We start from the raw sequence: 14420 nt of genomic DNA, 5'->3' as shown, positions 1-14420 counted from the left end.
AACTAATAATAATCTGTGCACATGAGGAGGAGGAGCTTGCGGCCACACGGACGCATCGCCCGCACGAACGATCGAGGAGCGGACGATTCGTCCAGCCCAGCGGCGTGCACGTCTCTGCTCTGCCCCTGGGCCCGCCTGCACGCTCTTCCCCGCCGAAAGGCGAGCCGGGACAGGGACCAACCTCCCCAATTCTAATCTGCTACCTCCGTCCTATAATAACCTTATTTTTTATTTTTCCGTGTCCAAAGTTTAACCATTTATCTTATTTAAAAAATTTATATAAAAACCTAAAAAATAATCACATATAAAGTAATATTCATATTTTATCATCTAGTAATAATAAAAATATTAATCACAAAAATTTAAATAAAACGAATGGTTAAACATTAGACATGAAAAAAACGAAAAATAAAGTTATTATGAGACGGAGTCAGTATGTCGGATCGAGTGACCCCAGCCTCTCTGCCTGTCCGCGCATGGAACCGTTTTGAATATCCGTGTTCCGGATAACAAAACTAGCAGGTAATAATCTATTACTATCATCCGTCTTTTAAGACGAACAATGTGTGAGAAAACAATATTATATTATAATAGATCATCTATCACATCGTCTATGCTGGAAAGAAAAACTTTAAATATTCATACTCTCTTTCCCTTCCATGTCTTATTATTCAATAACAAATGGGTAGTGTAATAACAACATAAGGGATTGAGAGGAGGTGATTATAAAATATTAATAGAATATGCATAGACGATTGTTCATGAGTACCATAGAAGTTCGAAGATGTGGGATCCCTAACGGACTTGGCCTAAAGACTCTGAGATTTTTTAGAATTAATATTATTTTAATAGGAAAATCACAAAAGTATAGGACATCCGGAGGAAATCGCAAATTTAGAGGCATGTTGAACTGGTGTAGTTCGATAGGGCCGCTGTAGAATGGTGGACGTTCAACTACAGCCTATCGAATGGCTATTGTTCGGCAAGCAAGCCTATTGAACGGAGGGGGTTCGATAGGGTGGCCTGTCAAACCAGGGGCATTCGATAGGGCCCTTTAAGGCCCCCCGTGCGCCCAGGCCACGTGCTTTTTCTTTCTTGCCCCCTGTCGACAGGGGCCTATCGAACTTCCCATGTTTAACATTTCCTGTCGAACTGCAGCGGTTCGATCTCCTTTTCAGTCGCTCGCTGGTCGTTCGATAGGGCGCCTATCGAACTACACCCGTTCGACAGACACATATAATCGCGATTTTCCTCGGCTAGCTACTACTTTTGCGATTTTCTATTAAAATAATATTAATTCTAAAAGAAATTCAAGACTCCGATCAAGATAGACCAAACTTCATGAATCTTTATTACTTTGATCACAATAGGGTACATGGGTCCATTCTATAGAACAAAACCACAAGTACTGTTCATATGAATAGTAACTTCTACTTTAGTCTCTACTTTCGTACCAAACTATATCTCTAACTTCTAATATAACTATATCTTCCTAACTAAGAGATAAAATAACAAATACTTCATCCCCTATTATAGAAACTAACTAATTATTTAGGTAATATATCTTAATAAATCCTCCCCTAATCTAATGCTACAGTACCACAGAGCCACGTGCTACAATACCAATGCTCAGAACATTCCAAACCCTTCTCTAGAACGCAGACTTTTTTCTTAATTTTCATTGCTTTTTTGGAAACAAGTACATATTACATATTTAAATTAATTGTAAATAAGAGAAAGATGTATGACTTGTTTGGATTGAAGACAACCTTTTATCCTACCAAATCAATAGTAGCACATGTATATTTGGTTTGCTATCAAATTTTACCCATACTAGTACAAAATATACACTACCAAATTTGGTAGTGCTAAAACTTGCCAATGTTTTGACAATGCAAATATTTTGGTAGAGTAAAAATTGGTACCAATCAAACATGTTCGTGATAATGTATATTGTCATATAAAACGAAACATAAAAATGAGTAAGGTTTACCTATCTTGAAAAGGCTGTGGATCAATGTTGGAGTTTGAAAGAGCGATAGGTATTTTAGTCCTGGTAGGTTTGTATAGTTATATGTAAGGTAGCTTAAAAATAAAAAGTCTTTTCGGGATACATAGTGCAATAAAACAAGTACTGATAATGTCGCCCACTTAAAAGCATACACAAATTTTGATTAAATCCTAACAAATTGTTTTAAAGTAAATCTTATTGGGGCACCGTCCATAAATAACAGGGTATGCTAAAGCGTCCGTGGTGTAATAGTCAAACTGTAGGTGCATGGCTCTTCTAATATGAATTGAATTTAGGCGGTGCTCTTTTTCTTAATGCTTTTTAGATTTTCAGGATTGTTCAGTTTTGTGATAACCGTTCAAAATTAACTATTACTACCGCTATCCTAAAAACAATTCACTTTTAGGTCTTATTTGTTCCATAAATACTTCATTTTTGAGAAATTATTGTATTGAAGTTTATAGTAAAACAATGTATAAATGTAATGAGATTTAAAAGTACGAGACCAATACATTGGGTTTGAAAGAGCGAATGATATTGGTTTGTATAGGTATATGTAAGGTAGCATAAAAACAAAATCTTTTTGAATGGGAGAGTATAAAGTTGAAAAATTTGCTCTAGGAAAGTTAGATGATATATTTTTATAGCTTGGGAAGCGTGTCTAGGATAATCCATAACTGATAATGAGAAATGAACCAAGGGAAAAATCTACAGATCTCACAAAACTCAAATTCCATGTAGGATACATACAAGGTTGTTCATATAGTATGTTTTATTTATTCTACTGACAACACTCACCACATGCATGATGTACTAATTAAATTAATTCACGTACAAACGACCTAGCAGTTTATTTTCTCTGCAACTTGTTAGCTGCAGACGTATTTATGCAGACGTAAGCAACGCGATTGGAAGCTGGGCCTCCTTTAGTTTTCAAATTTTTTATCAAAAACATCACATCGAATTTTTGACATCTAAATAAAACATTAAACATAGGTAAACCAAAAAACTAATTGCACAGTTATAGAAGAAATCTTGAGACGAATATTTTGAGCCTAATTAGTCTATGATTAGCCATAAGTGCTACCGTAGCCAACATTTGCTAATGATGGATTAATTAGGCTTAAAAGATTCGTCTCGCGGTTTCTAGGCTAGCCGTGAAATTCGTTTTTTCATTCATGTCCGAAACCCCTTTCAACATCCGGTCAAACATTCGATGTGATGTTTTTATCAAAAAAATTTGATAACTAAACACCACGTTGGCCTTGGCATGCCGCCGCAAGCAGCAGTGTGATGTGCATGGCGGCTGATCTCTGGAGATGCGTGTCGCCCGGTGATTTGCTGTTTGATCACTTAACTCTGGACGAAGCAGGTGATATATGTGACTAACTGCAGGTGATGCTAATAATTTTCTGCCATTATCTGTGCTATCTTCTTAACTGCCTCCTTACGTTGAAGTAGGGATGGATAGCAAGGTGAGCACTGATCTGGTGACTAAATAGCTAGCCTTATCTTTTTCTTATTATAAGCATAAGCGAAACAACTTATTAATGATTAAAAAATAATGTATATATAAAAATTATATATATGTGTTCTTAGCGACGATGTAAAAGTAAAAAATAGAATATACAGTATGATGAAAAACTCTAAAATTAATTTTAATTTTAAATTTTATCTTATAGTCACATATAAGTGAAAATATGTTCAAAAGTGTAGTAGCAGCAGCAGCAGCAGCGTTTTTTTCTTTGTCTGTCATCGAAACCTTCAAAAGTCAAGTAGCCTGACACAATGTAAATTGTTAATGCCTTGTTTGTACATACGCATGAACTTTACCTAACTTACATAGGAAACAGATGAACCGATGTTAACAAAATAGAAAAAACATTACAGTATTCCAAACAGGTTTTAAGCTGATTCCCTCTTGTGTCGGTGGTTAAAATGCGTAAGCAGAATGCACGAATCAATCGGATAAACGAACGTCAGAAGTGGCCAGCCAACTTAACTGCTAAGCCTTCCATAGTTTGGCTAGCTTGGCTGATCTCGGTATATATATACAAGTGAACTTTTATGGAGATGATATACTGGCAGTAGTATAAATATCTAGTATTAAGATTGGTCAGATTTTCCATTTAATAGATTGCAGTATAAATTTAAACTGATAAATTTTGTTTTTTATGTTATGCCCAAGGCAGGGGTGTTAACGGAGCGGATTCGGACGGATAATGGTCATACCATGTCCTAAACCATAATTTTTAAATGGATGCAGAGCGGATGCGGATATTTTTGGATGCGGATGCGGATTGTTGCGGATGTCGGAAATGATGCGGAGTCGGTGCAGAGACGGATTATTATGACCGGATGTGATATGTACATGTTATCAATACATTGTCATTCAATATCGATGACAAATATTTAGGCTATTGATGAACTTTTGATTGAGTGCTTTGTAAGCTAATAAACTCGGATTATCCGCTAGAATGACTATCGGATAATCCGGTAATCGGATAATCCGTATCCACCGGATATTAGTGATCCGTATCCGAATCCACAACTCACTATCAGAATCCGACTCCATATCCACCGGATATTAATGATCCATATCCGAATCCGCAACTCACTATCAGAATCTGACTCCATATCCACCGGATATTAATGATCCGTATCCGAATCCGCAACTCACTATCAGAATCCGACTCCATATCCACCGGATATTAATGATCCGTATCCAAATCCTTAACCCACTATCAGAATCCGACTCCGTATCCACCGGATAGTTGCAAACCCCTACCACATCCTCAATTCGAGCGGATTCGGATCGGATAGTATCCGATCCGTTAACACCCCTAGCCCAAGGGGTATTATAATACTCCCTCCATTATAAATGTTTAACGCTGTTGACTTTTTTTATATATGTTTGACTATTCATCTTAATCAAAAATTTTACATAATTATTAATTATTTTATATCATTTTATTTATTATTAAATATACTTTTATGCATATATATATATATATTTACATTTACATTTTTCTTAAAAAATTAAATAAGACGAGTAGTCAAATATGTATTAAAAAATCAACGACGTCAAACATTTATAAACAGAGATAGTAAATATATATTATATAGCCCAGTCCTAGATGTGCTGCCATCAAACGTGCCGTCGTCTCTCACTGTAAATTGATTCAACGTTAGGCATCTCAGTTGGATTGATTTCACCATTGAATTAAAGTTAAATCATGAAATTAATTACTAAAACATCGTTTTCTATGAAGGCCAATTTCATATAAATCCTTGCACATACTGAAAGTATGTAGTTCCAGTATATATATCATGCCGTGAAAGTTCTGGTTTTTACGGGGATACTAATATCGATGAGGACATCTTTTTACTGGCACGAGGCTATGAGCACACCTCCATCGGTTAGGCCCTGTTTTGTTTCCAAAAATTTTTACCAAAAAAAGTCACATCGAATCATTGGACACCTAAATAGAGCATTAAAAATATATGAAACAGAAAATTAATTACACAGTTATAGAAAACTCGTGAGACAAATCTTTTGAGCCTAATTAGTCATGATTAGCCAAAAGTGATACAATAACCCACATGCGCCAATAACGACTTAACTAGGCTCAAAAGATTGGTCTCGTGATTTCTAGGCGAGCCGTGAAATTCGTTCTTTCATTCGTATCCGAAAACCCCTTTCGACATCCGGTCAAACATCTGACGTAACACCAAATAATTTTCATTTTCCTAACTAAACACCCCCCTTAATCTTTTTTTAAACCTCCATCAGTTGATGGAACGATAATAAGATAGCAGATATGATGTACACGACGGCACACTAGCCACATTGTTAGACGATATCATTTCTTGGTTGGAAGGACGATTTACCTTTCGAAAATAGGCAACTGCTATTCTGCTAAACTGCATAACGCTTGCAATATGCGGGGCCTCTTCGTTTCGCCTCCTTCAGTTTTCCTGTAAAAATTATTTTAAAACGAAGAGACCCCTTCGATAGGCACAGCAATCCCTCCCCTCCCCCCCCAGGCCGGTGAAAAATATCTATTCAACTATTCTAATTGAACACTCCACGAAAACTCTCATGACAGAAAAAAATGATTTGATGGATCAAATAAATTATGCAATTAGAAATATCATGGAGTCTAATTTAATAATTTTGAAAATGATAAGTAATGAAATGATACCGAACTCATATTGGACTCGTAATTTAGTGTTTTAGTAATTTGTTTCTAAAATAAAAAATTATTTATTTATAATTAGCAAGGTGCAACTGATGTGGATTCTTCTTTTAATATAAGGAACTGTAATTTCAAAGGTAAATGCCATGTTTAACATAATTTCTATGATAATTGTGTTATACTCCATACAATTTTAAAATGTCTCTAGAAAATGACCCTGGAGCGTGCAAATCAATATTTTAGGGGCAATTCTCAAACCGCCTCTAGCAAAATGTATCTACGGGACAAAATTGTTTTAGTGATAATTGAATTTTGGTATTTATATATTTGTAATAATAGTCTATACAATGCACGGGTCGGTGAGTTGAGCTTAGAAAAATATTCTTGACCTTTATATACGTGTCATGATATATGTAAAAACAAATACTAAAGAAGAGACTATGATTAAAAAGAACCCAAAATCAACTCTAAAATTATGTTTTAAAATCTAAAATTTAGCAGCAACTGATAAGTTGTACGATGAATGCTCGGGCTGACTGACTACAGATGAATTTATCAAACATATTCTCTTTTGGACAGCATTGGATTTCACGAAAAGATTTACCAAGTTTACTTTCTAATGATTTCGGTATCATCCCAAAATTCTATCTGAATTGACAATAATTATAAAATGGTTCACATGTATATATTTAAACGGTGTTCCACATCTAATTATAAAGTGGGTTACAATGGCGTCCAACTGTACTTGAGGAAAGGACCCAAAAAAATTGGCCCCAACCCTTGTGGCATCCAATCGACAAGCAGGGATCTAACAATGCAAATGGCAAATAAAAATTGAGAAAATGGCATAATCACATAATTAATGGAACTATATGGAAGGAGACATAGCAAAGATAAATAACGTAACCTGGTTACGTGATGGTATGATCTCATGGTTTGCGCAGAACAGTTGCTCGGATAATTGAAACAATTGCAAGCAGTCCAGTGACTCGATAGTTTGTGAGGTAGCGCTTATAATTCTATGTTGTTCCAATTGCATGCACATTATAAAAAGGAATGTATAATTGATGTTTTATTGACAGTCTGTTAGAGAGGTTTGTATATGGACATGTCACTTGATTGAGGCACTAATATATATATAAGCGTTAGTTCCCTTTTAGGTTGTGTCTCTCATTTTTTTCTATGCTTATGCTTATGAAAAAAAAGAGCACTAAAACTTAAATTTGGAGTTATATATATATATATATATATATATATTACTCACAAATTATTTTTTGTTTGCAAATATAACATTTGACTTTTTCGCTGAAAAAGCCAAAAGATGATCTTATTCTATTGATATTTTATTGGATGTCTCTAATTGTACATGAGTTGTATAATTGTGTCGTATGTATAAAAGAACTCAATTATTTAACCCTCTCAGCACCGATTTTAGGGTGGATTTGCACCGAGTTTGATCACCAATATGATCTTTTTTTCTAAACTACTTTGTTTTCTCGGAACATGTATAAGGTTTATCTATTACTTCATGAAACAAAAGAGTGAGATGCATTGGGAGGGGAGTTTAGAAATCCACCCACATGAGGATGGAAAAAACCTTAAGCTAGTGACCTTAATGAGTCGGCTCGTGAGAGGCTTATTTAGCTCACTAGTACAAAAGATGGATCACCATATCTCCATATACTTATTAATTTTTAAGTAGTACTTAGTCTTTTGGTTATATCCAAACTGTTTTGTATTTAATGAGTTTTTAATTAGTTAATGTTTATCATTATGTAGAATAAATTGGTAAATTATTAAATTACAAAAATGATAAACGAGCTAGCTCATGACCTTTTTAAGCGATCTATTCAGCTACTTGAGTTAAAAGTTCACCGGTCTATTCTTCATTCTTTATCTTGAACCCTATTTTTCCATTCGACTCCTGCAACTAACCAATGACCACCAAAATCGATGGTGGCTTCTATGAGTTTAAGCAACTCTAACGGTACAGTAGCTTCATAAAGGGGGTGGAAATGAGTCTAACATTTTTTCTATAAAATTTAAAGGTTAAATTGAAAATAAAATTTTATAGAGTTTTGACCTAATTTTTTAAGGATAAAGAGGGTTGTGAAAGAACCAAGGGCCTTGACTTATTACCACTCCTAACTTCATATCCTAATAGGTTAATAACGATGGGGTTTCATTTCTCTGATGTTATATTGATGTTATATTGAGTGTGTTCTATAAGGTATTACTTGCACGGGTATGACGAGAAATACCAGTTGGAGCAACTTCTGGTCAAGCATATTTTATTTTTTTTCAAGTAGTGGCCTTAAAACCACAAATATAAATATAAATGCTTTACTCATAATATATTTCTACTTGTACGGCCTATCAGCACTTATAGGTTAACCAACTAGAGCCTTTGGACTTATTGCTTCTCTTTCTGTCAATATTACGTACAGTAACACATATATCCAGAATATTTAGGCCACGTTTTTTTAATTGGTTATTTAAACTAGATTCTCTCGTTTTTCGTACACACGGTCCCTAAATTGTTAAAGCATGTGCAAAAAATTTTACAAGAAAGTTGTTTTAAAAAATCATATTATTTTTTTCAAATTTTTTATAGCAAATAATTAATTAATTATATAGTAAAATACATCGTTGTGATTTTCCCGCTGGTTATCTAACCTGTACTGAACGCGGACTTAATATATTGCGCTCCCAATATAATCTAGAATGACGTTCGGCATCATGCTCACTTTCTGCCAATTTAAAGATCACTTTAGTCAGCTGTCTAATTATAAGTTTCTTTCCTCCTTTCTTAATTATATTTGAACAGAGGATAAAAGTGGTGACGATTGTGACACTTCATTGCACAGGAATTCTTTCTGATATATGTACTCCTTTTTTGGTCAATGGTTAGTCGTTAATCCACACGCAAGATATGCTCCTGCATGCTCAAGAACACATCACTGCTTACAGCTGCAGTGCAGAAACCTGTACAATCAATGCGAAGAGAAATAGGCGGCGATCTTTTGGCTTTTTCAGAAAAAATCAAACGGTATATTAGTAAATAAAGAATTATTTTTAATAAAACTTATATATATATATATATTCATATTGATCTAAAAATCAAGACTGAAAAATAAATTACGATGAAAACCCCTCAAAATTAACTCTAAATTAAAAATTAAAAATTAAAATTTTAAATTTTAAATTATAAGCCTAAGCAGAGATACGGTAATACTATGTTCCCATCGTCGCAGCGCTTGTTTGCAAATGGCTTTAAAAAAAAAAGATATCCCACCCATCAAATAGTAAGGTTCAATCCTAATCCCCAGCATCTATTCTTTTCACTTCGTTTAATCCTAATCATTCGTTCATTTTCATTTTTACAATCTTACCTGTCAGGTTGAGTTTGAGAAGGAGAAATTAAGAAGACCTAGCGGCGAATGCACAATATAAATTCAGTGAGGGCTCGTGTAAAAATTTATCAAAACAGAGATATATGAGCTAAGCATTTTTAATGGAACAAAATGCACGTGAAGATCAAGAGAAAATGCATTGCTTTTCTCCGTTCCATCTTATAGTTTTATAGAAATATTCACAAAAATCTATGAACCAATGGGTACTGGCTGCAACAAACAGTGAGGCAGCTTGCAACCTTGCTGCCCGGCCATCTTTTTCACTAATGGATAATTAGAGGCAGGAATTAGAGGTGGGGTTGGCGCCCCAACCACCCCGAACAGTGGATCCACCACCGAGAAAAACAATATACGTAAAATAATGTAAGCATTAATACATGGTTAATTAAGTATTAGTTATTTTAAACTTAAAAATAGATTAAGATATTTTTAAAAGTAACTTTCTATATAATTTTAAAAACATTATGTTTACTAGTTTAGAAAACATGCTCAAACGAGAAGATTTTTCACCCTCTCCTTCGCTCTCGAACAGTCTCGTAACTTATTTGTAGATCGTAAAGCATTTTTTCCACCTCAAAATCTAGTTCTTGGGGTGAGGGGCTTCCTTATTTATATCTTAGATCATTTGCTCTTCCACAACCAATATAGGATTATTCAATATTATTTACTAAACTAAGGCTAAGTATTATTGCCGTGCCTAAAGACTATGGTACGTAGAATCAAAGGTAAATAGAATTCATACGTGGGTAAAATCGTAACCTTGTATTATTTAATATTATAAAATATAAAAATTGGCTGATTCTGAAGTATAAAACCATGTCAAATAACCATCTTTGTGGTTCAAGAGATTGGTTTTTCCAGGGTGGCGATCGAAATGGACAATGACATGGCAATGACCTCTCATCCCAGGCCTCTTTCTTGCCTCTATTATTCTCTTAAAGTAGGGCCCAACTATTGTTTCTTTCTTCTAACCAAAAGTTAACTCCTCTTCTTAATCATTGACCACAGCCGTTCTCCAATTCGACATCACCTCTCACTCTCTTCACAGGCGGCACTAATTAATCTACCAGCAGAGTTTGAGTTGGGTGGGTGCAGGGTAGCAGCTGCCAGCAGGTGATAGCAGCTCGAGTTCAACGTGCGGTAACACGAGCTTGAGGTATGAGGTCATATTTTAGGTTCTTTAGGGTTAAACGATATATTTATAAACGAGAAATAATTTACAAATAAAATTTTTATATACGTGTTTACAGTTATCTAAAAGTCAAAGCTAAAAAATAAACTATATAAAACATTTAAAATTAACTTTGAATTTAAGGTGGAAATTCAAGTCTTCGCTTATAAATTAGCCGAAGCCAAAAATGGAGTTGCAGCATAAGAAAAAAGCCAAAAGGTTTAGAATGGATTGTGCTAAGATAGGAAAAGACTCAACTCTCCCTCGATAAAGCTTGGGATCCATCTAGATTGATGTAATTAAAGGCCAGCTATTTAGGTACCCCATGTTTTAAATGGTTGTTTGCCTCTGTTCGAAGAGCTTTTGATTATAAGAAGCCGGTGATAATCTAGAGTCACAGAACTACAAATTCTTAAAATATAGGCAAAAATCTTGACCTCTCATGTGCACTAAAGATTTTGAAAGAAATCGCGCCTTCTTATCCAAACATGGCATTTGTCTCTTGACTGGCCAGTTAATTTTAATTTACTGGCAAAAGAGGGGGCTGTGGAAAGATACTACCACGAGCTAATGCAACAAGAGTGGATATTTTATAAGTTTTTATATTTTGAGATAAAATTTGAATGTTCCTACTGTAGCCAAAGTTAGTTGCATTTTTTAATGGTGGGGTCACGAAGATACTGTATTACAACACTACAATAGTTAGAAATAAAAGATGGTATATTAACGACGAATGCGCAAAATCCAAGTGGCAAATACTCCTATGCCAATCCACTTTACTTTGCTACATTATGATCGCTCGGTGTATATTACTCCCTCCGTTTCATAATATAAGATGTTTGATTTTTTTCTTGTATTATTTGATCATTTGTCGTATTCAAAAAATTGTGAAAATATTATTTATTTTGCTTGTGATTTATTTTATTATCAAAACAACCGTAAGCATGACTTGTCTTTTTTATATTTATACTAAATTTTTAAATAAGACGAATGGTCAAACATTGTAAAAAAAAGTCAAACATCGTATATCATGAAACGGAGGTAGTATTTGATATTGAGTATGCACAGTGACGTACCATTGTTTTGTTACCTTGCTGAACATATATTCAACAAAAGCGAAAATAATACCTGAGACGTCTTCTTTACTTAATGTTCTTCTCATCCTGGATCAACTTGCAAGTTGCAATTAACCGTACTAATCCAAAGAGGCCCATCTTTTATGACCTGTTATCCATATGCAATGATTATTATTCTTCTGCCCAACTGTTTAAGCTTAATAGGCAAAAATAATTTTTCTTTAAGCGCGCACATAAATACAAATTTGTTTTCCTGGACATATTTTTCTACTCTGATTTTTAATCAGAAAGTCAGAACTTCTACGGAAACAAGGAATGTATTCAGAAGAGGATGATGATCATGGTCGTATCGTAGTATTAAAAATACCTGCTGCCATCTCCAAAATTAAAAAAATTGTTGTGCCTGAATTGTAAAACAAATTAATCTGAATAAGTAATACCCGCAAAAGCTAATTTGCATAAGCAAAAGATAGACAATCAGAGTGGAAAACATAGCAGACAAATTGTAAATACAGAGGAGTCACACGTCATTTTTTTTTTAATAATATGTAGTTCATCTCGAGAAACTACGACCAGTTATTACGTATGATGCGGTACGAAAAGCTGTGAACTACAAAATTAAAAATTACTAAAATTATCACCCTAATGACAAAAATCGCCATCTATGATGGGCAAAGTACGTATAACCGGTGTTTTTTTTCAACGACTGACAAGTTTTCACACGTTATATATATGCAACAAAATTCAAGAAACTATTGACATGCTTGATTCATTCCGGCCCATACATTGCCACATCTTATTTTGGATTTTTTAAACATACCCTCAAATAATTGTGAGCTCGTTCATTAATTTAAATTCAAGAGATTTGATTATATTATATTAGATGTAGTAGAAATTTTATAGAGGTAAAATTAAAAGTAAAATATATAACATTACGATAAATGTATGTATCATATATCATGTTAATAAAATAGATGAATTGATAAATATATAGTACCAAAGGTTTAGATTAAATATTTAATATAATAAAAATAGATAGTTGGATTTAAATTTAGTACACTACTATCGTAAACAGTGTTAGGTACCGTAACGTTGGCCCTTACTTTAACATCTTACCTGGACCGATAGTGATCACCATATTATTAACCATATTTTGATAAGTTAGGCTGGAAAGTGACTGCCAGACCAAAGTCAAAGAAGCCGTCTGTGGCAAAGCGTTAAAACAATTTTATTTTACTAATTTGAAATGATGGCGTGGTGGTAATAAACCGGATCACCCACAAACCACAATGCACTAAAAACGACGTTAACGAGGAAGCTTTTCTGCAGGCATAAATATTTGAAGCAAAAGAAATATATCTTACGATTAGTCGCTGTTCATCATGAAAAGTCACTCAAGAAAACTTGAGATGCACAATTCAATACTGCCGCATCTTTCAAACCGCCAAGAAAAAAAACTTAAGGGTTTCTTTTCGCTTTTGCTTATATTTATTTGCCAAATTTTAAATTTTTTATATTAAATTTAAACTTAATCTTGAGATTTTTTCACCGAAGTTTATTTTCCTAGCCCTGGCTGTTAGATCGTTAAGATTATATATATATATATATAAGTTTTATTAATTATTTTTTATTTATAAATATATTGTTTGCCTTTTTATGACCACTACATACCACGCATGTTTCTCCAGAGCGAACCGGCCGTGACGTCAGTGCCTTCTCACGGTGAGACGCCGCGTCCACTACGGATGTTCTCGCATTGGCGAATTCGCACCGGGAAAGCGACGTTTCTCGCATGCGCGGTCGCGCGGATAATCTAGGTGACCTGGTTTTCTTTCACTGATTCATGGACGTATAGCGAGATAGATCCACGGATAAGTGACACGGAATCATGTGACGTGCATTAGAGGGTCTTGTTTCATTTTGAACATTGATCATCTAATGTAAAGCTACCGGATCTGGTTTCACCGATATGTGAATATTAATGGCGTTGATGGTAGTAGGATTGGCAACGGGAGGTGACGGGGGCGAGGACGGGAAGTGCTGAAACGTCCTTGGCCCTGGCCCCAAAACAAAGTTAGGGGGGGGCTGCCCCTGGTCTCGGCTCCGTCGGGTCCCTGGCCCAAACAGTCTCGGCCCCACCGGGTCACTGGCCCGAATGGGCAGAGGCAACGGTGATGGCTGGATGCGGGCAGGCGACGTCGGCTGCAGGCGGCGGTGTTGCGGCGGCGTCTGGAGGCAGCGAGGTCAGGTGGGGTTGGCGATTGGTCAGACGTCGACCGCGGAGCGGAGGGTGGGAGCTGGGACGCGACAGAGGGTGCGGCCATGCTCCTGCGGCCTGCGGGAGTCGATTCTTTCACCGAGTGAAGTGGGGTGGGTGCGTGAGTGAATGACGGCATGTGTGTGTTGGTTGCTGATGATGTATGGGCCAGGACCAATTAGAGGTAGCGCTAATTTGGGTTTTTCTTTTCTTTTCTTTTTTCTCTTTTTTTTAATATTTCGGGTCTCCGGTAAAATTTTCCCCCGCCACGCCCTGGCCCTAACTCCCCACGG

Source organism: Oryza brachyantha, chromosome 6, assembly GCF_000231095.2.
Source record: "Oryza brachyantha chromosome 6, ObraRS2, whole genome shotgun sequence".
NCBI classification, from domain to species: Eukaryota; Viridiplantae; Streptophyta; class Magnoliopsida; order Poales; family Poaceae; genus Oryza; species Oryza brachyantha.
This window is presented reverse-complemented; position numbering follows the sequence as displayed.